Source organism: Ceratotherium simum, chromosome 18 (assembly GCF_057802395.1).
Source record: "Ceratotherium simum simum isolate JZ-2026a chromosome 18, ASM5780239v1, whole genome shotgun sequence".
Lineage (NCBI taxonomy): Eukaryota > Metazoa > Chordata > Mammalia > Perissodactyla > Rhinocerotidae > Ceratotherium > Ceratotherium simum.
Genome location: NC_141917.1, coordinates 59193081 through 59216395, shown reverse-complemented (window position 1 = coordinate 59216395; position 23315 = coordinate 59193081). Strand labels below are relative to the sequence as shown.

General features: G+C 45.0%; 1 protein-coding gene across 1 annotated transcript in view; it reads right to left on the bottom strand.

Annotated features, from left to right (window-relative positions):
* The window catches only part of SLC1A6 (solute carrier family 1 member 6), a 154110-nt gene that overhangs the window by 47550 nt on the left and 83245 nt on the right, over nt 1-23315 (bottom strand). The window lies entirely within an intron of this gene.

Below are 23315 nucleotides of genomic sequence, written 5' to 3'. Positions count from 1 at the left end.
CATCCTTTTGGATGCAGCTCTAACGTGGCCTCCTATAGGAAGCCCACCTGATTGTACCCACCCATCCAGGCATAGCTCAGCTTCTCCTCTGTCTTCTCATGGCCTCCTGGACACTCTCCCATCACAAAACTCCTCACGCCGAGCTATGATAATTATCTGCTCTCCATGGGAAGATTCCAGGGTGTGGCAAACAAAAATAGGGGGTTCATTCAAGCCACAAATATTTCCCAAGCAATTTCTGTATGCCAGAGGCTGTGTTAGGGGATACAGCGAGGACCAAAACAGACGTCATCCCTCCCTCGTGGAACTGACCATGCATTTGCCAAGAATGACCCTCAAAAATATTGTTATCTTTTTGGCAAAGCCAACCAGTCACATGGACACAATGTAGTCTAGCCAACAATTTGCAGAGAAGGAAATGAAGCTCAAGAAAGTGAACTAATTTGCCCAGGGTCACAGAGCCAGCAAGGGACAAACAGGGATTTACACCTGGGTCTGAATCCAAGCTCTCTGCTTTGTTCCACACTGCTAGCAGCAGCTGTGATCTCAGCATGATCTTTATTGGTCCCCAAAACAACTGAGTGGAGATGGAGTAAATTATGCCCATTTGATAGGGATATACAGAGACAAAGGGAGCTGCTTGCCCAGGATCACTGAGTTGAGAAGGAGTAGAGCTGGGGTGTGGGTGGGGGGTGTCAAAGCAGCTGTGTCTGACTCAGAACCATTGCGCATCACAGCCAGCTCCCTTATCTCAAGAGGGACTTCACAGCCTGGGGGTAGCCAGGGGGTCCCTGGGGCCCAGACTTCCCTGGGAAGGTCCCTCAGGCACTTCCTCCCTGTACCAGTCAGGATGCCAACAGGAAGCAGATAGCCCATACAATTTGAAGGAAGTTTAACAAAGAGCTGTCAGTTGATTCCCATTATTTGCAGATTCTGTATTGGTGAATTCACCCAACTCACTAAAATTTATTTGTAACCCCCAAAATCAATACTGTGGTGCTTTCATAGTCATTTGCGGATGTGCACAGAGCAGTAACAGATTTTAGTGGCCCAGCCCGATGCACATGCTCCCAGCTGAGGTCCAACAAGGTAACACTCTGCCTTCCTATTTCAGCTCTCATACCTACACAGGTGTCCTGTTCACAGTCTACTTGGTGCCACATTGTTTCGTATTTTTGTGCTTTTTGTTGGTGATTTTGACATGGTCAAAACCTTGTTTATGACTGATTTTACAATTTCCATGAGAACTCCACTCAGTCTCTCATGCCCCTACTTACTCAATCACCTCTGGCTTGAAGTGAAGGAATTTACCTCAGGAGGTAATCAATGACTTTAATCTCCTGTGTTCCTTGAGGCATATCTGTACCTTGTGTGGGAGATCAGGATTTGGCCACCCTGAAATATATCTCTTTACCTTGATTGTTTTCTCTAATGGACATTTGACCTCCCCCACTAACTGCCTAAAGAATTTGACATAGTAACTCCTTCCTGGAACAGATCTTCTATCTGATGGCTATAATATAATGTAAAATAGATGTTACAATAGGAAAGGCACCAACAAGCCCATCTTATCAGAAGTTCTGTCTCTCTGGCCACATTCTCTGGATGGCCCTGTGAGGAGTTGCCAGACAAACATTTACATTTATAAGGGAAATCTCCATTTGTAAAGGTATCTCCCTCTCTGTATTGGGAAGAGGGGGGATGACCTCATTTCTAGAAACTTATCAATGTGGAAGGTGAGGCCTTAAATCTGCATAATAACCTTACCCTTGTTTACTGTGCTTTAGTGGTAATCTCCTGTAACTGACACCCCCGACGCCCAACATCCTCCTTTGTCTTTAGCTGAAGATGGTATTTAAGACGAGAATTTCTGCTATTGTGTTGAGAAACGCAGTGTCCCTGGTTTCTCCCATGTATACATGTTCTTAAACTTGGTATTATTTTCTCCTGCTAACCTGTCTTGTTAATTATTTGGCCAGCCATAAGAACCTTAAGGGAAAGGGCAGAGGGGGATTCTCCCTCTTTGCCTACTCTTGGAATGCAAAGACACATCTCATTTATCCACCCCATGCCCTAATCTTTGAGGCTAACCAGACCACCTAATACTTTCTCTTTTGAAGTTTCTATAGAATAGTAAAATAGCTAAAATCATATATAATGGCCCTGCACAGACTCTTCCAGGCAGCAGCTCTCTACTGCCCATGGGTCCTGTCCCCATGCAGCTCTCTACTGCCCATGGGTCCTGTCCCCATGCTGAACACAAAATAAAGGTGCACGAACGAACGAGCAGCTGGTGTCTGAAAATTCTTTTTCAACTAGTGACTCAGCGGCCCCACATCAGTTTTGGCGGCCCGTACGGGGAACAACCGAATCAACCACTTCAGTATGTGTGCCTTCTTCCTCTTCCTTACTTTTCTATGCTTTTTGCCTGAAAAAAACTGTGCTTATTCTCAACGAGTTAATGAGCACGGGTCGACCACTTAAAAGTCATTAGGACGGTCACCATTCTTAAGACTCCTGTGACAGGTTTCGCTTTGGGAACTCGGAGTTGGATCCCTCCCTCCTGCCTGTGACCTTATCCTGGGCCTCGAGACAATTCCCACAACGGGAATCTGGCTCAAGGAAAAGAGCCAAGCTTACCAAGAGCTCAGGAAATTCCTCATAGGGAGCTGGTTATAAAGGATGGGCAGAACGTCCCTCTGAGCTTTCTGAGAGTTTCTACTCTGACTTCTATGCTTCTCTCTCTTGAGGCCATTCACCAGGCACCCATCACCCAGGTGATGGGGAAGATTTACTTGGGGACAAATGTTGGGGACACCCCGTTGCCCCTTGCTAAAGGAACCCTATATAACCTTGCAGCAGGATGCTGCCCATAGGTTCAGGGGATTTTTTTGGTAATGTGCCTCTTTTTGTCTTGTTTCTTTTCTGTTTCTGTAGGACATGGGAGCCTCTAGCTCTATACCCAAAGATTCCCCTTTGGGTTGTCTCTTAGACAACTGGGCCAAATTGGAGCTTCAGGGCCTAAAGAAAAAGAGATTAATCTTTCGTTGCAACACCGCCTGGCCCCAATATGTCTTAAATGACCATGAAAAGTGGCCTGAAAATGGAACTCTAAATTCTAACACCATTTTTCAACTGGACCTCTTTTGCTGATGTTTGGGGAAATGGTCTGAGAGTCCATATGTCCAGGCGGTTATGGCTTTAGGCCAGGCCCCTGACCTCCGGGCTGTTTGTCAGATGTGTTTGGTTACTCCCCAAAAAACCCACAAGACTGCAGACATCTTAGACAACGACTGCCTGGTCAGACCGATTCCAAGGCCTCTGCCTACAACCCCGGAGGCCCCTCCTGATGTAGAAAGAACATCCACGCCTCCTCCTTACTCTGAGGGCTGGGAACAACAAGACCCTTTAAGTCCAGCAGGACACACCCACAGTGGGGTATCCTCTAATTCTGGTCGGTTCCCCCTTCAGGAAATAGCTAATGGAGAAATGGGCACCATTCGAGTCCATGTCCCTTTCTCTATGTCAGACATGGCTCAGATAAAGTCTCAGTTAGGACAATATTCTGAAAATCCCTCTAAGTTCATTGATGGCTTTCAGCAGCTCGCCATGATGTTTGAGTTAACCTGGCAGGATACATATATTGTCCTGATTCAATGCTGTACTACAGACGAGAAAGGACGCATTTGGACTAGGGCTCAAGAGTTCACCCATGAGCTCCACACTAGGGATCAACATCGATATCCTGTAGGGGGCACAGCAGTGCCAGACACAGACCCTGGCTGGGATTATCGGGATGAGCAGGAACGGGAGAAAAAAACCCTCTGATAACATGCATTTTATCAATCAGTCAGCTCCTGACATTCAGTGTCAATTAACCGAGTTGGCCCTAGGGCCACGACCCCCACCCAGCGGCTAATGGAGGTGGCCACCCAGGTTTGCAATAACGGACCTGGCTATCAAACAAAGTAAGGACCGCAGGGCGAAGGTCCAAGGTAAGATACAGGCTCACGTCTTAGCGGCCGCAATTGTGGATTGGCCACAGATACAGACTAATTCGGGGTCCAAAGCCAAATTTAATGATGGGGGTCCACAGAAGTCCCCCTGTTTTAAATGTCAACAGCTGGGGGGCCAGCCCCGTGGCTTAGCGGTTAAGTGCGCACGCTCCGCTACCGGCGGCCCGGGTTTGGATCCCAGGCGCGCACCGACGCACCACTTGTCCGGCCACGCTGAGGCCGCATCCCACATACAGCAACTAGAAGGATGTGCATCTATGACATACAACTATCTACTGGGGCTTTGGGGAGAAAAAGGGGAAAAAAAGGAGGAGGATTGGCAATAGATGTTAGCTCAGGGCCGGTCTTCCTCAGCAAAAAGAGGAGGATTGGCATGGATGTTAGCTCAGGGCTGATCTCCCTCACAAAAAAAAAAAAAAATGTCAACAGCTGGGACACTAGAGTAAGCAATGCCCCAAGAAGGACCTGCCTCCAGGGCCATGTCCTCTTTGCAAAAAGGAGGGACATTGGGAGAGGGATTGTCCTCATCTCCAGAGTGAGAGGGGGACAGGAACTCATTTCCCCGCCCAAGGAAGCGATCCAGAGGATTCATCCTGAAGGGGCCCAGGGGCCAGTCCAGCTCCCCTTGACATCCAACAGGCTGAGCCCGGGTTACTCTGGACGTGGAAGGTGAGCACATCAATTTCATTATTGATACAGGAGCCACTTACTCTGTCCCTATTTGCCATGCTGATCTGACACGTAAGTCATCCCATAAGATTGTGGGGATAGATGGAGACTCAAAATGTTGCATTCAGACTTATCCCCTGACTTGTAAATATCAAGATCAGGTGTTGTCATATTCCTTTCTTGTTTTACCTACTTGCCCCACCCCATGGTTGGGTCCAGACTGGTTTGGATTTAAAAGATGCTTTCTTCTGCATTCCCGTGGGAGAGGACTCTCAACTGCTTTTTGCTCTCGAACGGCATTTCCCTAATGAAGCCCTGCCTGTCCAACTGACCTGGACTGTTCTGCCTCAGGGGTTTTGAGATAGACCTCACTTATTTGGCTAGGCATTGGGACGAGATTTACCAGACTTAAATCTTAAAGACAGTGGGTTAATACAATATGTGGATGACATCTTAATTTGCAGTCCTACCAGAGAAACTTCTGATGCTAACACGGTTTTAACACTCAATTTCCTGGCCCAACGCAGCCATTGCATCACTCCCACTAAGGCCCAAATCTCGGTACAGCGGGTTCAATATCTGGGGTATGAGATCACCCTTGGCCACAGGGCTCTATTTCTGGCCAGAAAAAAAGGTCATTTTAGACCTGGGGCCCCCTAGGACAAAGAAACAGTTAAGAACCATTTTAGGCATGGCAGGTCTCTGCCGGTTACGGATTTCCCAGTTCGGAACCATAGCAAAGCCTTTATATGAGGCGCCGCACAGCCCAGACAAGGGAAAAGGAAAAAGGGAAGATTCAGCCTTTCGACTGTTAGAACAGTGCCTGTCTGAGGCGCCAGCTCTGGCCTTACCAAACATCAATACGCCTTTCACTCTCTATGTTACTGAAAAGCAAGGAGAGGCTCTTGGAACACTCACTCAAAAACTGGGCTCAGAGACCCAAGTAGTTGGTTATTTTTCCAAAACCCTGGACTCTGTGGCCTTGGGGTGGCCAGCCTGTCTGAGAATTGTGGCAGCCACTGCTCTATTGGTAGAACAAGCCACTAAACTGACTCTCCAACAGTCCCTAACTGTGATGACTCCTCACCAAGTTCAAACAGTTCTACAGACAAAGGGACACCACTGGATGACAAGGGGATGCCTCACTAAATATCAGGCTAACCTTGATACCCCAGAAGTGATCTTACAAACGTGCCAAGCTCTCAATCCTGCAACTCTCTTGCCAGGGCCAGATTATCCCATCAATGATAACTTACTGTCCCATAGTTGCGCTGAAATCAGAGAACAAGTGTATTCTAGCAGGCCTGATTTAACTGATTGCCAATACCAAATGCGGATGATATCTGGTTTGTAGATGGCAGTAGTTTTATGGACCAAGGTGTACGGAAAGCGGGCTATGCCATTGTCAGCCTGACTCAAGTCATGGAGTCAAAGGCCCTAGCACCCAGTACTTCTGCCCAAAAGGCAGAATAGCCCTAACCAGAGCATTACAACTGGCCAGAGATCTGGTTATTAACATTTACGCTGACTCCAAACATGCCTTTCTTGTTCTCCATGCTCATGGAGCTTTCTGGAGAGTGAGGTCTTTTGACTTCCCAAAACTCTCCTATCAAACATGTACATGAAATACTACAATGGTTAGAGTTTACACATCTCCCAAAGGAGGTGGCTGTTATTCATTGCGGAGGCCATCAAAAGGACCCTTCAGCTGAAAGCCAGGGAAACAGTTTTGCTGATGCCGAGGCCAAACAAGCGGCAAAAGGAGACTACCTTCTCGCCCTTCTTCCCACTCCCCTGGTCTAGGTGATGTTGTTCCTAGATACACTGAAAAAGAAAGAAATTTAGCACATAAAAAGGATTTTTGCAGGACACCTCAGAGCCAATGTCTTAGTTTAAAAACCAACTAGGAAAGCTCTTTGTGCCCAAGGAATTACAATGGAAGCTAGTTCATGGGATTCATCAGGCTACTCATTTGGGCAAACATTCCCTGACACAATTAGTAGGCAAACTTTTTGATGGATTGGGACTAACTCCTCTATAAAACAGTTTTGTCGAGCCTGTGCAGTTCGTGCACAAGTACACCCCCAGGGAGGGTTAAAGCCACCTCCCCTTTCTCAGCCAGTACAAAGGTGTGGCACCTACCCTGGAGAGGATTGGCTGCTTGATTTTACTCAAATGCCTCCTTGCTGTGGTTATAGATATCTTTTGGTTTTTATAGATACCCTTAAATGATGGATAGAGGCCTTCCCCTGCCACAGTGAGCGAGCCATTGAGGTTACCAAAGACTTACTGCAGGAAATAATTCCTAGGTTTGGACTACCTCACTTTCTGCAGAGCGATAATGGCCCCGCCCTAAATCAGTTTACAATGCGGGCATTAAACGACTCTCAGCACAGTCTCTCTCTCTCCTGGATTTAGAAGTAACCCAGATGAGAAAAGCAGTCTTACAGAACAGGATGGCTCTAGACATCTTAACTGCTGCTCAGGGTGGCACTCGTGCCATCATTAACACTGAGTGCTGTGTATATATTCCCAATTACCATAATAATGTCACTACTTTACTTCAGCACATGGGAAACAAATCAAGTCCATGTCGGACACCACCCTCTCTTTTAGTGATTGGCTAAATTCATGGTCGGGTCCTGGGTTCTGGATGACAATCAAAGCTCTCCTTCTCGGATTAGCAGTCCTCTTGATTCTGTTAATTGTGGTATGCTGTCTTTTCCATTGTTTGTCTGTCAGTTGCCAACAAGGACTCACTTCCTTAACTTCGCCCTCTCAACAGATGATCCTCTCTCATCTTGAAATGATCACTACTTTGTCTGCACTCGACTCTGCAGCGGCCACATTTTGGTCATCTGAAGCCCCTGGTTCCAGTCACATCCCCGTTTAGGGACAGCTCTACACTCCTACTCAGCAGGAAGTAGATACAGAAGATGGACCTTCGCCCATTTCCCAAAGATTTTTGGGAATCGAGGGCTCAGGGGTAAATATGATGTGGTCAAAACCTTGTTTATGACTCGTTTTACAATTTCCATGCGAACTCCACTCAGTCTCTCATGCCCCTACTTACTCAATCTGGCTCGGAGTGAAGGAATTTACCTCAGGAGGTGATCAATGACTTTAATCTCCTGCCCACATGTTCCTTGAGGCATATCTGTACCTTGGAATGCAAGGACACATCTCATTTATCCCCCCCCCATGCCCTAATCTTTAAGGCTAACCAGACCACCTAATACTTTCTCTTTTGATGTTTCTATAGAATAGTAACATACATAAAAATCGTATATAATGGCCCTGCACAGACTCTTCCAGGCAGCAGCTCTCTACTGCCCACGGGTCCTGTCATCATGCTGAACACAAAATAAAGGTGCACGAACAAACGAGCCGCTCGTGGCTGAAAATTCTTTTTGACTCGCGACTCAGCAGATGTAACTTTACAGAGAAAATGCATGTGTTTGACAAGCTTCATTCCGGCATGAGTTATATAGTGCTGTTGGCTGTGAGTTCAATGCTAATGAATCAACAATATATGTTAAATAAGGTGTCTTTAAATAGAAACACACAAAACAACGTTATGTGGGGGTTGATCAGTTGACAAAAATGTTGTGCCCAGAGGCTCACAAGAACCTCCTCTTGTAAATTTCCCCTGGAAGTCATGGTTCACTATGCAGAGACTTTACAGAATGTAACTGCCATGAATAATGAGAACTGACTGTATCCGCAGAGCTGTAGCCAGGGGGTAGGGAAACCTCAGGGGATAGCACAATACCAAGGTGCTGGCTATTGTGGGGAGCCACCTGCCACTCATCAGTCTGAAGGGATAAGGTAGTCAGAAGCAGCCAGCCTTGCAATGCTGCTGTGTGGATGCTGGGGTAATAAATGCCTCTACTCCTTTCCCTTCATTGGCCAGTGTTCCCTATCCGTCAAAGCCAAAGAGAAAGGGAGCCCATTGGTGCAGTCCACACATCCTACCAGGGCACAGAGCCACCACCACCCTGCTGACTTGTGAGCCTTGTGCAGGTCCTTCCCAGGGCCGGGGATTGTCCTTTTGCCTGCATTTTTGTTCATCCATCATGCTCATAAACCTTGCATGGGGATGCAAATACTTCCCTTGCATACAATGCCTTACCCTCTGCGTTGCAACCTGCCACCCTCATCCTTGCTGACATGGCCTGTTTGTCACCTCAACTCACCCCATGTTCCCCAACAGCGTTTGCACAATCCCCTCAGTTGCCTCAGAGCTGAGATTTCAGCTGCTGCCCCAGGTCGAGTTGTGGGCACCGGGCGAGCCTCTCAATGACACCATAGGGTGGGTATCATCATCCCCACATTAGCAATGAAGAAATAGGCTCAGAGCAGTGGCAATACTTAAAATGCCACCCAGCAAGTGAGAGGTTAGGTCTGGACTTTAAAATGTGTGGGGATGTTCCCACATGGGGATACTCCACTGCCGCCAAAGAATGGCCCAGGTACCATTTGCATGAGAACACCTACAGTGCCTGTCAATGATGCAGATTCCTGGGCCACACTCCAGACCTACAGAATCTGAATCTCAGGGGGCAGGGCCTAGGATATGCATTTCCAAAGAGCTTCCCAGGGGAGTCTGATGCACACCAGTGTTGGAAATGCATTCCCTCCCTGCTGCCTACTTCCCAGGGCCAACTTCTGCACTGGCAACAGTAGATGCTAATGGAGGGTCCCACAAAAATGTTTCCATTTTAATTTCTTTTAAAGTCAGAAGAAACATATGAATATATATAATTAGATATATAATATTATGTATTTATATGTGCATATATTTATACAATATAGTACATATGTCATGTAATTATATAAGGTAAACATTAAAATTAAAATTATTAAATTATAAATCCAGTCTGGATTATATTCATCTTTATACCAATATGGTTTTTTTCCATTTTTTAAATTGTGGTAAAATACATGTAATATAAAATTTATCATCTTAACCATTTTTAAGTGTATGTTTAGTGGCATTAAGCACATTCACATTGTTGTGCAGCCATCCCCACCATCCATCTCCAGAACTCTTTCCATCTTGCAAAGCTGAAACTCTGTCCCATTAAACACTAACTCCTCCTCCCCTCCCCCAGCCCCTGGCACCCACTTTCTGAGAAATGATTTTGAGTACTCTAGGGACTCATATACATTATACCAATGCAGTTTCTAAATACATTTTTAATATTTTTTTATGGAGGAAAGGCCCACGAAGGTGAAAGTGCCTCCGGCCCATGAAAGTCATATTTGGTCCTGCGACTTCTCCTTTAGACAGCGGGTGCATCCCTCTCATTCACTGAGTCACCCCATCAACAGCCTTCAGCCGCATCAACTGAAGCCAGCTGCCAGGCTGAGCACTAGCAGAAGACTTTTCTGCCATCAAGCACCCTGGTGATATTACTCTTAATGAGTTTAAATCTGTCTGTTTTCCTCCACCTTCTGGTCCAAGACACCATGAGCTCTGCCTGGATGGTCCTAAAGCCTCCAACTGGTCTTCCTGCTGCTGTCTTTGCCCGTGATGCGCAAACGATTCTCAGCCAGCATGCGCATCCTAGTCTTCAGAGCAGATCATTGCACCACTACCACCACCAGCAGCACCCACTGCCCCTAGAACACGGTCCTACCATCTTAGTCTGTTTGGGCTGCTATAAGAAAATACCACAGACTGGGGGGCTTATAAACTACAGACATTTTTTGTTCACAGTTCTGGAGGCCGGGAAGTCCAAGATCAAGGTGCCAGTATGGTTGTATTCTGGTGAGGACTTTCTTCCTGGCTCACAGCTGGCATCTCCTCACTGTGTCCTCACGTGGTGGAAGGGGCCAGAGAGCTCTATGGGGTCTCTTTTATAAGGACATTAATCCCATTCATGGGGGCTCCACTCTCAGGACCTAATCACCTCCCAAAGGCCCCATCTCCTAATACCATCATCTTTAGGGGCTAGGATTTCAACATATGAATTTGGGGGGACACAAACATTCACACCATACCTATCTGATCTCACTCCCCATCATCTCAGGCAACTCTCCCCCACCCCTTCCAACACTTGAGTTTCATCCATTTTCATTTCTGTGTGAATTTCCTATTGCTGTTGTAATAAACTACCAAAAACTTAGTGGCTTAAAACAACGCAAATTTAGATCTTACAGTTCTGGAAGTCAGAAGTCCAAACTGGATTTCACTGAGCTGAAATCAAGGCGTCCGCAGGGTCACAGTTCCTCCAGAGGCTCTGGGGGAGAACCCATTTGCTTGCCTTTTCCAGCTTCTAAAATCTGCCTGCATTCCTTGGCTCACGGCCCTTTCCTCCACCTTCAAAGCCAGCAGCAGCATCTTTAAATCTCTGTCTGACTCTAACTCTTTGCTTATGTCATCACATCTCCTTCTTCTGACTCTGACCCTCTTGCCTCACCCTGATAAAGAACCCTGTGATTACTTTGGGCCCACCCCAATAATCCAGGATAATCTCCTCATCTGAAGATCCTTACTCACATCTGCAAGGTCTCTTTGCCATCTAAGGTGACATATTCACAGGTTCCAGGGATTTGAACATGGACAGTTTGCAGCGGGGTGGGGGAGAATCATTATTCAGCCTACCAGTTTCTTCCACACTTCAAACTTTCTTTTGCCTCAGAGCATTTGCACATGTTACTCCCTCTGCTTAGAAAATTCTCTCCCACAGTATTACTGATAAGTAAGAGGAAGTTATACCCATTCTGTAACGCATGTAGTGAAGTGTTTAAGAACATTGTAATAAAGATGTTTCTAAGAATACTACTTGCAAGTTGCATTGAGAAAAGAAAAAGAAAGAAAATTATTTCCCTACCCCTTTTCCTGTCTAGCACCGTCAGTTTCCCTGACCCCATAGACTAGGTCAAACTCCCAGTTATACATTTCTATAGAACTCTGCACTTTTTCTTCATAATTCTCGTCCCATTTGAATGTGACCATCTAGTGACTGCAATGACCCTGAGGGTACTGCCTTAGTTCGCGATGCTCTAGAAGTGGACTCCGAAACAAGAATTCATGTAAGAAGTTTATCTGGAAGGCAACTTCAGGAAGCCCCAGGATAGGAGCAGAGCAGTGAGGCAGGGAAGAGAAAGCAACCAGTAATGGGTGTAATCAGGAAGTTACCACCATGGGCAACTGAGGCTCAGTCCTGCTGGGGATCTCTCAGAGGTTGTGGGGATCATGCATCTCAGAGTTAATCCACCAAGACGCAAAGGAGCTGGGGTGCTTGTCTACTAACTCTAGTCAAGCACTGGGTGAGGGCTGCTCCAGGGGTTGGGGGTAACTCCCCACCACTTCTGGCCTGGCCTTTGCATGGGCCAAGCCAGCTGCAATGGCCAGACGCATCCCTCAGGCAGGGAGTTGTAGGGGCTAGCAGTTGGGAAGGCCAGTGTAGCACACATGAGAAAATGGTGCCAAAGAGAGATGGGTGGGGGCCCAGCATCTGCTGCAGGGAGGAATCCTATCCATCTTGTTCTCCTGTATCCCCAGTGCCTGGCACATAGCAAACACTGTAAATGTTTGTTGCATGAATCAGTGAACAAAAATAAACGAATTAACTTAAAGTTTGCAGAGTGTTTCTATGTGCATTGCCTTATTTAATTTTCAGTTTTAGATATCATCTGGTTCATCATGACTTTGCTGGCTGCCTTATTATCTTTCCAGTTTTCCTGGAAGATAAAAGACTGACAGAGGAAGCAGTACAGCATCAGCTGGGGGGAGAGAGGCAGAAGGGCTTGACCCTTCCTAGCTGTGCTATCTCAGGCAACTTGCTTAACCTCTCTGAGCCTCCGTTTTCTCACCTGTGCAACTGTGGATAACAGAAGCACCTCTCTCACCAGGCTGCTGTCAGGATTCATTGCAACAATACTGTAGGTCATTTATCCCAGTGCCTGATGTATAGGGGGGTCTTCATAAATGGTAAAACTCATGCTCTTTTTTTTATTGAGGTGAAATTCACATGACATAAAATTATCCATTAAGGGAAAGATTTGCCCTGAGCTAACATCTGTTGCCAATCTTCCTCCTTTTTTTTTCCTCCCCAAAACCCCAGTGCATGATTGTGTATCCTAGTTGTAAGTCATTCTAGTTCTCCTATGTGAGCCGCTGCCACAGCATGGCAACTGACAGACGGGTGGTATGGTTCTGCAACTGGGAAGCAAACCTGGGCCACCGAAGTGGTGAGCGCCAAACTTTAACCACTAGGCCATCAGGGCTGGCTCAAAATTATCCATTTTAAAGTGTACAATTCAGTGTCAATATATACATTACAATGTTGTGCAACCACCACCTCTATCTAGTTCTGAAATATTTTCATCACCCCCAAAAGGAGATCTCATATCCTTTAGCAATCATTCCATTCTACTTTAAGGAAGATCTTTCTACTTCTCAGAGATGTCTAGCCATGGGGAGGATACTTTGTGAAGTATTGAGTTCCCTGACACAGAAGCAATCAAGCATGGGCTAGAATTTGCCAGGGAAGTTGTCCTGGGGAGACTCATATAGGACTAAAACAGTAGTTCTCAATCAACAGAGGTTAGACAAAAACAGAGGTTCTTAACCAGGAGCAATTCTGCCCCCCAGGGGACATCTGGCAATGTCTGCAGGCATTTTTGGTTGTCACAACCAGGGGTGTGGGTAGGAGATGCTGCTGGCATCTCATGGGTAGAGGCCAGAATGCTGCTAAATGTCCTATAGCGCACAAGGACCCCCACCATGACAAAAATTACTTGGCCGAAAATAGTCAATGGTGTCAAGGTTGAGAAACCCTGGACTAACCTAAATGCCTCTCAGAGTCATCTTCAAAGTCAAATTTTTGAACAGCTTTACTGAGGTATATAATAGACAAATAAAAATTGTATATATTTAATGAGTACAACTTTATGTTTGTTGTACATGTACATTGTGAAATGATCACCACAATCAAGCTAATTAACATATCATCACCTCTCACAGTTACCATTTGCTTCTTTTTGTGTGCATGGTGAGAACACTTAAGATCTACCCTCTTAATTTTCTCAAATTTCAAATACACAACACAGTATTGTTAACTATAGTCATCATGCTGTGCATCAGATCTCCAGAACTTATTCATCCTGCATAACTGAAAGTTTGTATCCTTTGACCAACATCCCCCTCATTTCTCCCTCCCTTCAGTCCCTGGAAACCACCATTCTACTCTCTGATTCTATGAGTTTGCAAAGTCAAAAATTCTTGAGTAAATACTGAAAGGAAATACAGCAACACGTTAGGAGTGGTTATTTCAGTGCATTGTTTTTTCCATTTAGGATGACACTCCAAGGTCCTATCATAAATACTTCTGTCTCAAACTCTAGGACTTCTGGGTGATGAGCAGGTTTCTCCATCAGTGGAGTGACTCACAGTCTTGTGGTCAGTAAACCAAACAGTAAGCTATCTGCCCCATACACATCAAATGAACATTGTGGGATTCAAACAGGAGAGTGGTGATTTAAGACCTCTGCTAAGGATTGGAGAGAAGAGTTTACGCTGAGCAGTCCCTGGTCATTAGCAAATGGCAAATCCTTCTGTGCAGGGTATTAAATACTTCCTTCTCTGGCAAAATAGCGCTCCTTTTGTTCAAGAAAAACTTGGGATGTTGTTTAAGAGCACATACTTGCACCTAGCAGATAAATAAGTCTTGGAGATCTAATACATAGTAAAGTAATTATAAACAACAAAACTGTACTATTAACATTAAACATGCTAAGAGAATAGATCTTAATTGTTACCACCACTAGAAGAAATGATAACTATGTGACGTGACAGAGGGGTAAGCTAATGCTACAGTGGCAATTATATTGCATTATATATATCAAATCAATATCTTGTACCTCTTAAATTTACACGTTCTATGTCAAAAATATCTCATTTTTTTAAATGTTAAAAAAATAGAAAAGAAAAGCTCAGGAGTAAATTTGAGAGCTGAGAACATTATTTTTTAACTCGCAAGGGAGTCTCACCTTCAGAGAACTGGCCCTCAGAATTAAGATCTGACATATATTTTAAAACTATACAAAAATACGATTGTTTTAAACAAACACATAGACATGGAGAACAGATTGGTGATTACCAGAGGGGAAGTGGTTTGGAGGATGATGAAAGGGGTAAAGTGGCACATGTGTGTGGTGACAGATGGCAACTAGACTTTTGGTGGTGAACACGATGCAGTCTGCACAGGAGTCGAAATACAATGATGTACATCTGAAATTTATATAATGTTATAAACCAATGTGACCTCAAAAAGATAAAATAAATAAATAAAAATATGGTTGCTTTTGTTCAGTATTCTAATTGGTGGGAAAAAACAGCACTTCTTCATTGTGCTTACACGTAGGGTCAGCACTGCAAACCATCAGCAGTACATTGCTTTCTTTTACAGAGTCAGTAACATATGGTTGTATTAGTTATCTATTGCTATGTAACAAATTACCCAAAAACTCAATGGCTTGAAACAAAAACATGTATTATCTCTCAGTCATCTGTCTCAAGGTGTCTCTCCAGGCTGAAGTCAAGACGTCAGCTGGGGCTGTGGTCACATCTGAAAGCTCTACCGGGGAAGACTCTGCTTCCAGGCTTACTCACAAGGTTGTGGCAGGATTCAGTTCCTCACAGGCTGTTGGCCACATGAGCCTCTCCAACATGGCAGCTCACGTCATCAAAGCGTGAAAACCAAGGCAAGCAAGACAAGCCAGAGAGAGACAACAAGACAGAAGTCACAGTCTTTTTGTAACCTAGTCTCAGAAGTGACATCCCATCACTTTTGCCATATTCTGTTCACTAGAAGTGAGTCACTAGGTTCAGCCCACACTGAAGGTGAGCAGGTTACACAAGGGAATGAAAACCAGGAGGTGGGGACCATTGGCAGCAATGTCAGAAGCTGCCTACCACAGGGCCCAATATTTAATGTATTTGGGGTTTAGTGCTAAGCAAAACTATTGAGCAACTTAAGGAAACACAAGGTGCAATCTGGGGGCAGTTTTCTCAGGATGCAAGGTTTTTTTCTAACTGTGATATAATGTGCATGTTCAACCATGCTGGGAATTTGGATAAGCTAAGTGTAAATTCGATGTATCACTTTCCCACTTTATTCTTCTCTTTTGGAGAAATTTCCTTGTCCACTGTCCTCCATGACTTCTTGCTTTGCCTCTGTAAGGGTCTCCTTGTCCATCTTTCTCCAAAAATACATTTTAAGTGGGCATAAGAGATGGAACCTTGGGGAGGAAGGGCATAGACTTCAGAGTTCACTCCCTGCTGGTATCAACTTAGAGCCAGAGATGTTTTGGAGTTTGAACAACCACAGGCTTTTTGACACAATTTCTTCAATAATAAAATTCTCTCAAAAAGTTAGTAGACTTCCAGTCTCTTGATTTCCGATCAGATCCATCTGTGAGGAATAACTATAGCCAACACGTTCATCTTAACATGCCTAAAAAATCTCCTACGTTCACAATGTTGTACAACCATCACCACTATCTAGTTCTAAAACATTTTCATCACCCCAAAATAAAACTCCATACCCATTAAGCAGTCACTCCCCATCCTCCCTCACCCCAGCCCCTGGCAACCACTAATCTACTTTCTGTCTCTATGGATTTGTCTGTCCTGGACATTTGACATAAAAGAAATCACACAACATGTGACCTTTGTGCCTGGCTTCTTTCACTCAGCATAATGTTTTCTCCTTCTGTTTCTGCTTGCACACTGGCTGGTTCCACTTGGAGTCCATCTTTTGTTTTGTAGGACTTTGCTGACAGCAGCAAGAAGCAGTCAACATACTCCAACATTCTAAGTTTTTAAAACCATTTCCCCTAGAGCTGTAGGCTCTGCCCACATTGTAATTAACAGCCTTACCAAATATTCTATCACAGCAGAACACAAGTGAGCAGCTTCCCAGCGTCTGTGCATGTGTCTGCACCATTTCCTGTGAAGCCCCAGTTTCTCGTCAGGACACTGTTGACATTTGGGGCCAGATCATTTTTTGCCCTGTGGGGATGTCCTGTGTATTGTAGGACACATTGTATTGTTCAGCTGCATCCTTGGCCCACTAGATGTCAGTAACATCTCCTTCCAACTCAAGACAACCTAAAATGTTTCCAGATTTTGCCAAACGTCCTGGGGGAGGGGCAGATCGCCCCTGATTGCAGATCACTATACTAAACCAATGTCATATATTTGGGGTTCCGTTGAGGTAGCCTCTTTCTCCTGGTACCAAATTCTGTATTAGTTAGGATGTAGATTTGTTTTCTTTTTAAACACGGAGATCCAGTATCACAGAGTAGCAGGGTAAAGTTCCAGGTAGGCAGTCCTGGCCTCGAATGAGGAGGGGGGCTCCATGTCTATCTTGCTATGGCTTCCAACTCATATTCCATGATGGCTGCCCCAATGCCACTCCTCACACCTGTGGCCAGCAGGAAGTAGGGAGGAAGAAGGAAAAGACGGCTCCTCCCTTTTAAGGGGGTGACCTGGAAGTTGTACATACAAGTTGTGCTCACTTCCTATTGGCCAGTACTCAGTCACACGACCAACCTTAGCCACAAAGGAGCCTGAGAGATGTAATCTTTAGCTTGGCAGCCTTATACCCAGCTCAGGTTTATATTACTCTGCAATTAGATGGAGCATGGATTTGGGGGGAAACTTGAAGTTTTTGTGACACTATCCATCTATCAACAAAGGTTTACTTGAGGCTTCAGGCTTTGAGGGAATGCTTGAAAGATGGAATGGAAAGTTGAGTGATCTAGGGTTCCAAATAACCACAGGTGGAGTAGGAGAAAGCATCTCAGTCCTAACAAAGGTGTTAGTCCATGGAATTCTGCAGAAGATGGTGAGGAACTTTCTAGAACCTAGAAGGACACAAAAGAATACGTGGAAAGGGGTCCAATTATCTCATTTTACAAATGGAGATGCTGAGACCCAGGAAGGAGAAGCGATTCGATTTAGGTCTCACATTAAGTTTGTAGCAGGTTAGGGCTAGAATGGAGATCTCCTGACTCCCTGCTCAGAGCTCCCTTCACAGCCCCATTCAGGCTCTAGAGCTACGGTCTGAGGAAGCAAACCATGAGGCTTGTGGCTTTGACGTGTGGGTATCAGGACACCGTTAGATCTTTAACAAGGAAGATCTGAGCTGAGAATGGGCTGGGAGGGCACGGAGAATCCAGAGTTGCTAGGTGTGGCTATAGAACTACATTATGGTCAATGAGATGTGACTAGAAGCTATATGTGCAGTATCCTAGTCATTCTCTTAAAGGAAACGAACGTGCTCTTCCCTTCCTCTTTCCTCTTTTCTGCCAACTGGAATGTAGGATGTGATGGTGGGAGCTGAAGCAGCCATTTGGGGCCACAAGATGAAAGCTAAATATTGAGGGGAGCAAAGCAACAAAATAGAGGGCATGTAGCTCCCTGGTGATTGCTGAACTTTCATGCCAGCTCTGAACCATCTATCTCTATTTTTACACGAAATAAAAAAAATGACCTTCTATATCTTAAGCCAGTTACCACAACCAAAGTTATTTTCTAAATAATACATTTTTTAAAAATATGATTCCTTTTGGTTCCCACCTTGTGTTAGCAGAAGTTCAGGGCTCTCTTTGTCTCTTTCCTCTGGAGACATAACCATGTGCCACTAAGCAGCTGTCTGCTCCCACCTTCCTCAGTTCATCACCTGAGTCACCCACTGACTCAGCCCTGCAAATCATCATGTTCCTATTTGGTAAGAACTAGCACGGGGCTTAATGATCCCTGTTTTCTGGGATAAGCTCTGAGTGTCTGGGTGGCCTGGAAATAGCAGATCCATCTTGCTTTGAGAAGCCCCTGCATAATTTTCCAGCCTCAGGCCTCTTCCTTCTAGGCTACAGGAAGTAGTGAAGAACACGGACACTGGAGTCAGGTATCAGTTCAAACTCTGGTCCTGCCAAGTATTAGTTGAGAGACTTTGGCCAACTTATTTAATCTCGCCGTGCCTCAGTTTCCCCAACATACAAAATGGCCATAATAACAGTTCTTACCTCTCAGGGCTGTGAGAATTAAATGGGACGATACATTTAAAGTGCGTAGGACCGTGCTGGCACACAGTGAGCACTCCATAAACAGGACAAATTTGACCCAAGTAATTAGAAGTGTTATAAAGGAGAAGAGCAAGATGTGATGGGTGCATATAACTAGGGAGATCTCACCTAGTAGAGAGAAGGCAGGTCAGGAAAGTCTGCCCTAAGAAGTTGCTGTTAAAGCTGTCACCTAAACTATGAACGGTATTCAGTCAGGTAAAAAAGGGGAGGAGGGGCATGGAGAAGAGTTTTTAGGAAGGGGAACAGCCTGGGCAAAGGTTCCGGGGCAAGAGAGAAAGCATCTGATACATCGGGGAAGCTGAAAACTATTTTTAGGATGGCAGTGGGTGAGGCTGGAGACGCAGCTAGGGCCCAGTTTTGCAGGTCAGATTCCTGTGTGGATGTGGTCCAGATGCTTCTTCCTTTGTACTCATTTAATTTGGGACAACTCCCCTTCTTCTGCACATCCCTCATTGTTTTCCTCATACTGCTCTCTGTTGGAAGGTCCTTTCTTCCATCAGGAATCTCATTAGCATTGATGAAAATTTCTGTGAGCCATCAGTGTACTTGAGGATTCAAGTACTGTCAGCATCAGCAGTCCTGAGTACCTAATCTTTATCAACAGATTTCTAAAGAGGTTCACTTCCTCCAGGACACTTACAAAATGCCTGGCCTAATGCCTTAAAAATTGGGAAAAGGCTTCTCTGGGTTTTATTTGAGTGATCTTGGAGCTATGTATACCTCTGAGTCCTGACACTGCACCTACAGCAATTGGAGGTCAAGGTGGAAAGATCCGATTCCATTCCGTTTGGAGGAAAGAGTCATTTAGGACAGGAGTCTGCAGGTCCAGCCTTTGCCTCTCTCTCTCCAATGCGTCTTGGACCACGCCCCGTCATCCCTCTCATCGGCTTCTTCAGCAGCTCCAGGGCCTTTTCTCCTCGTTGATTCTCTCCTTGGGCCACTCTTTCTCACTCCCCCCCAGTCACACACCTCTGCCCAGAAGATCCCCACTCAAGCATGTCTCCTCTTCAGGGAGGTCTTCCCAGATCTCTTAGTAGCCTTGCTTGGTCTCTTTTAGTTCTCATAGAACCCTACTTCTCTCCTTCAGTGTACTTAGCTCAGCTTCTGATTATGTATTCATCAGTGTGGTTGTTTTACTAATGACTGTCTCCACCCAGTAAATGTAAAGTGCATGACACTATGGACCATATCTAATTTTTCTCCAATATATTTACCATGCTTGGGATATAGTAGGCAGTTAATAAATGTAGCAGGAAGGAGAGAAGGAGACTGGGAGGGAGGAAAGGAAGGAAGGAAAAGAAAGGAAGTTCTACCTAAAAATGTTCCCCTCAATGTGGGAAAAAAACACTTTTTGTGTAACATCATTAAGCATCCCCCTGGCAGAAGTAGCTTCTTGTCTTGCCCACAATCAGGAGACCTTCATGAGGTCAGCATTTGGAAGATCTGATTTCACATAGACATTTTCCATTTCTGGTGGAAAGGCCCCAGAAGGCCTCAATATCTCATCAATACATATCCTTGAGATTCAAGATGTCTGATTGGTTGATATGTAGATGACAGCATCGGGGCTTCAGTTGGGTCCCTCTTTGGAGAAATGACCTTGTGCAGTCAATTCTATTGCAATCCCTGTTCCAGCAATTTTCCACCCAAGCACTCTTTCGCACACTTGCTGGGATTCTCTCTCACTCATTTGTTCCCGTGTCTTTCCCCACCCATTTCTGAACACAAGACATGTTTGTGACTCTTCACTGCAAGAGTAACCACAATTGCCATTTCTGCTTGTTGATGGCACTAACACATAATAATTATTCTTTTATATTCATCTTGTGCTCATTAATAGCACAATAATTACAGCCATCATTAATTGCTATTAAGTCATTGCATCCCAGAGAGGTGTGAACCACATTCCTCCCCAGGAGACTTGGCTCAGTCTGTGGATAGTATCAGTGTACGGCCACCTCCTTCCCTTCTCCTTTCCTCCACACTCACCATGAAAAAGATGTACAGTGCACACACCATGCAGCTTCCAAAACACCAACTGGCTGACCAGAGCCCATCTCCTTGTACATAGTAAAGAGGCAGGTGTCCCGGGGCGTAGCAGGGGCTTGTCCAGGTCACACAGCCAGCTAGTGGAGATCAATTAGGACCCTGCAGCTGCTGCCCAGGTCATGGGGATTACCATGTCAACCAGGAAGTGATGTTGGAGAGAAAAGGATGAATTCAAGAGGTATTTAGAAAGTAAAATAGAGTGCTTTCTAAATAACAAACACTTTTCTAAGTGCTTTGGATATATTAAATCCTCACAATACTCAAGTAAAGTGGACATTACTATCTCTTCTTTATAGATGAGGTCATTGAGCCACCAAGAGGTTACATAATTCAAGTCACTGGGGTCATGCATCCAACCCTGACAGTCTGATTCCGGAACCTACATCCTTACCATTATGCTATTGTGCCTTCTGCTCAATTATCTGCTTGCTATAGAGTGAAGATTTCCCACTTATTCACATCCCTTCTACCTGAACTCCCTTACACACACACCTTCATGTCTACAGCAAATTGGTAGGAATGGGAGCAACTGAGACATGTAGATGCCCAAGGGGTGGACCAGGCCGGAGAACGCGGCCGTGCAGAGTGGGCGCACTCACTCAAGGTCAGAGGGAGGACTACTTTGGTTGCCAGACCTGCTTCAGGCCCCCCTGAGCAGCTTGGGCTGGCTCATTTATTCTGCTGAGCTCATGTGACCTTCTCCAGCTAGACTTAGGAGAGTAGCCAAGCCCTTCTTTGATTTCTTTTTCACTGATCTGACCCTTGGACCATGAAGGAAAGAAAATAAGGAGACTCAGGAGTCTGAAACAGCTGTCCTCTAAGCCTAGCTGTGCCACTTTTGAGCCACGTTACTTAACATTTCTAAACCTCAGTTTTCTCTGTGCAGTCTCACAGTCAGGATTAGAGTTCCCATTCTTCAGATGCTCTGAGTGGGTGCCTGAGAAGCTACAGCTGCATACCTGTGCTCCACATTGTATTCTAAGCTCAGTGACTTGCAAGACTGTTATTTTTATTGTGGTAACATTGGTCAAAAACATTATATAAATTTCAGATGCATATCATTGTATTTCGATTTTTGTGCAGATGACATCATGTTCACCACCCAAAGACTAATTACAATCCATCACCACACACATGTGCCTAATCATCCTTTTCTCCCTCTTCCCTCCCCCCTTCCCCTCTGGTAACCACCAATGCAATCTCGGTCTCTTATGTGTTTGTTTGTTGTTGTTTTTATCTTCTATTTATGAGTGAGATCATATGGTATTTGACTTTCTTCCTCTGACTTATTTCAGTTAGCATAATTCTCTCAAGGTCCATCCATGTTGTCACAAATGGCCAGATTTCATCATTTTTTATGGCTGAGAAGTATTCCATTGTGTATATATCCCACATCTTCTTTATCCATTCATCCCTTGATGGGCACCTAGGTTGCTTCCAAGTCTTGCCTATTGTGAATAATGCTGCAGTGAACACAGGGGTGCATGTTTCTTTATACATTCGTGTTTTCATGTTCTTTGGATAAATACCCAGCAGTGGAATAGCTGGATCATATGGTAGTTCTATCCTTAATTTTTTGAGGAATCTCCATACTGTTTTCCGTAGTGGCTGCGCCAGTTTGCACTCCCACCAGCAGTGTATGAGAGTTCCCTTCTCTCCACATCCTCTCCAGCACTCTCCTGTCTTGTTAATTACAGCCATTCTGAAGGGCATGAGGTGATAGCTTATTATAGTTTTGATTTGCATTTCCCTGATAGTTAGTGATGTTGAACACCTTTTCATGTTGGCCATCTGAATAATTTCTTTGGAAAAATGTCTGTTCAGGTCTTTTGCCCATTTTTTAATTGGGTTGTTAGTTTTTTTGTTGTTGAGATGTATGAGTTTTTTATATATTTTGGATATTAACCCCTTATCAGACACATGGTTTGCAAATATCTTCTCCCAATTGTTAGGTTGTCTTTTTGTCTTGTTGATTGTTTCCTTTGCTGTGCAGAGGCTTTTTAGTTTGATGTGTCCCATTTGTTTATTTTTTCTATTGTTTCCCTTGCCTGGTCAGACACGGTGCTTGAAAATATGCTGCTAAACTTTGATATGTTCAGGGTGGGTAGGAACGCCTGAGGCACATGGGCGTCCTCCCCGACTGTGGCAGACAAAATCCCGCCTGACGAGATTCTCTCAGACTTGTCTTGTTGGGTGCCTGTGGATTGTTTACCCTCCAAGGAGCCTGGGATGACAATGGAGCCTGAGTTGCCAAGTCTTTGAGCAACACCACCTCCTTCTCATCACAGTGAGATCTCACTGCAGCTCCTGGCACAACAAAGAGGGCCCCAGAGGTCAGGATCTGAGGTTCGAATGGAACCACAGGCTGGTGACGCAGGTGAGAATAAAGGCATCAAGCAGAGAAAGGGCTCTGTTGCTGCAAAGAGGAATTCACGGATGTGCCCAGGGAGTGAGCATGAGCTCTTTGGGTACATGGCC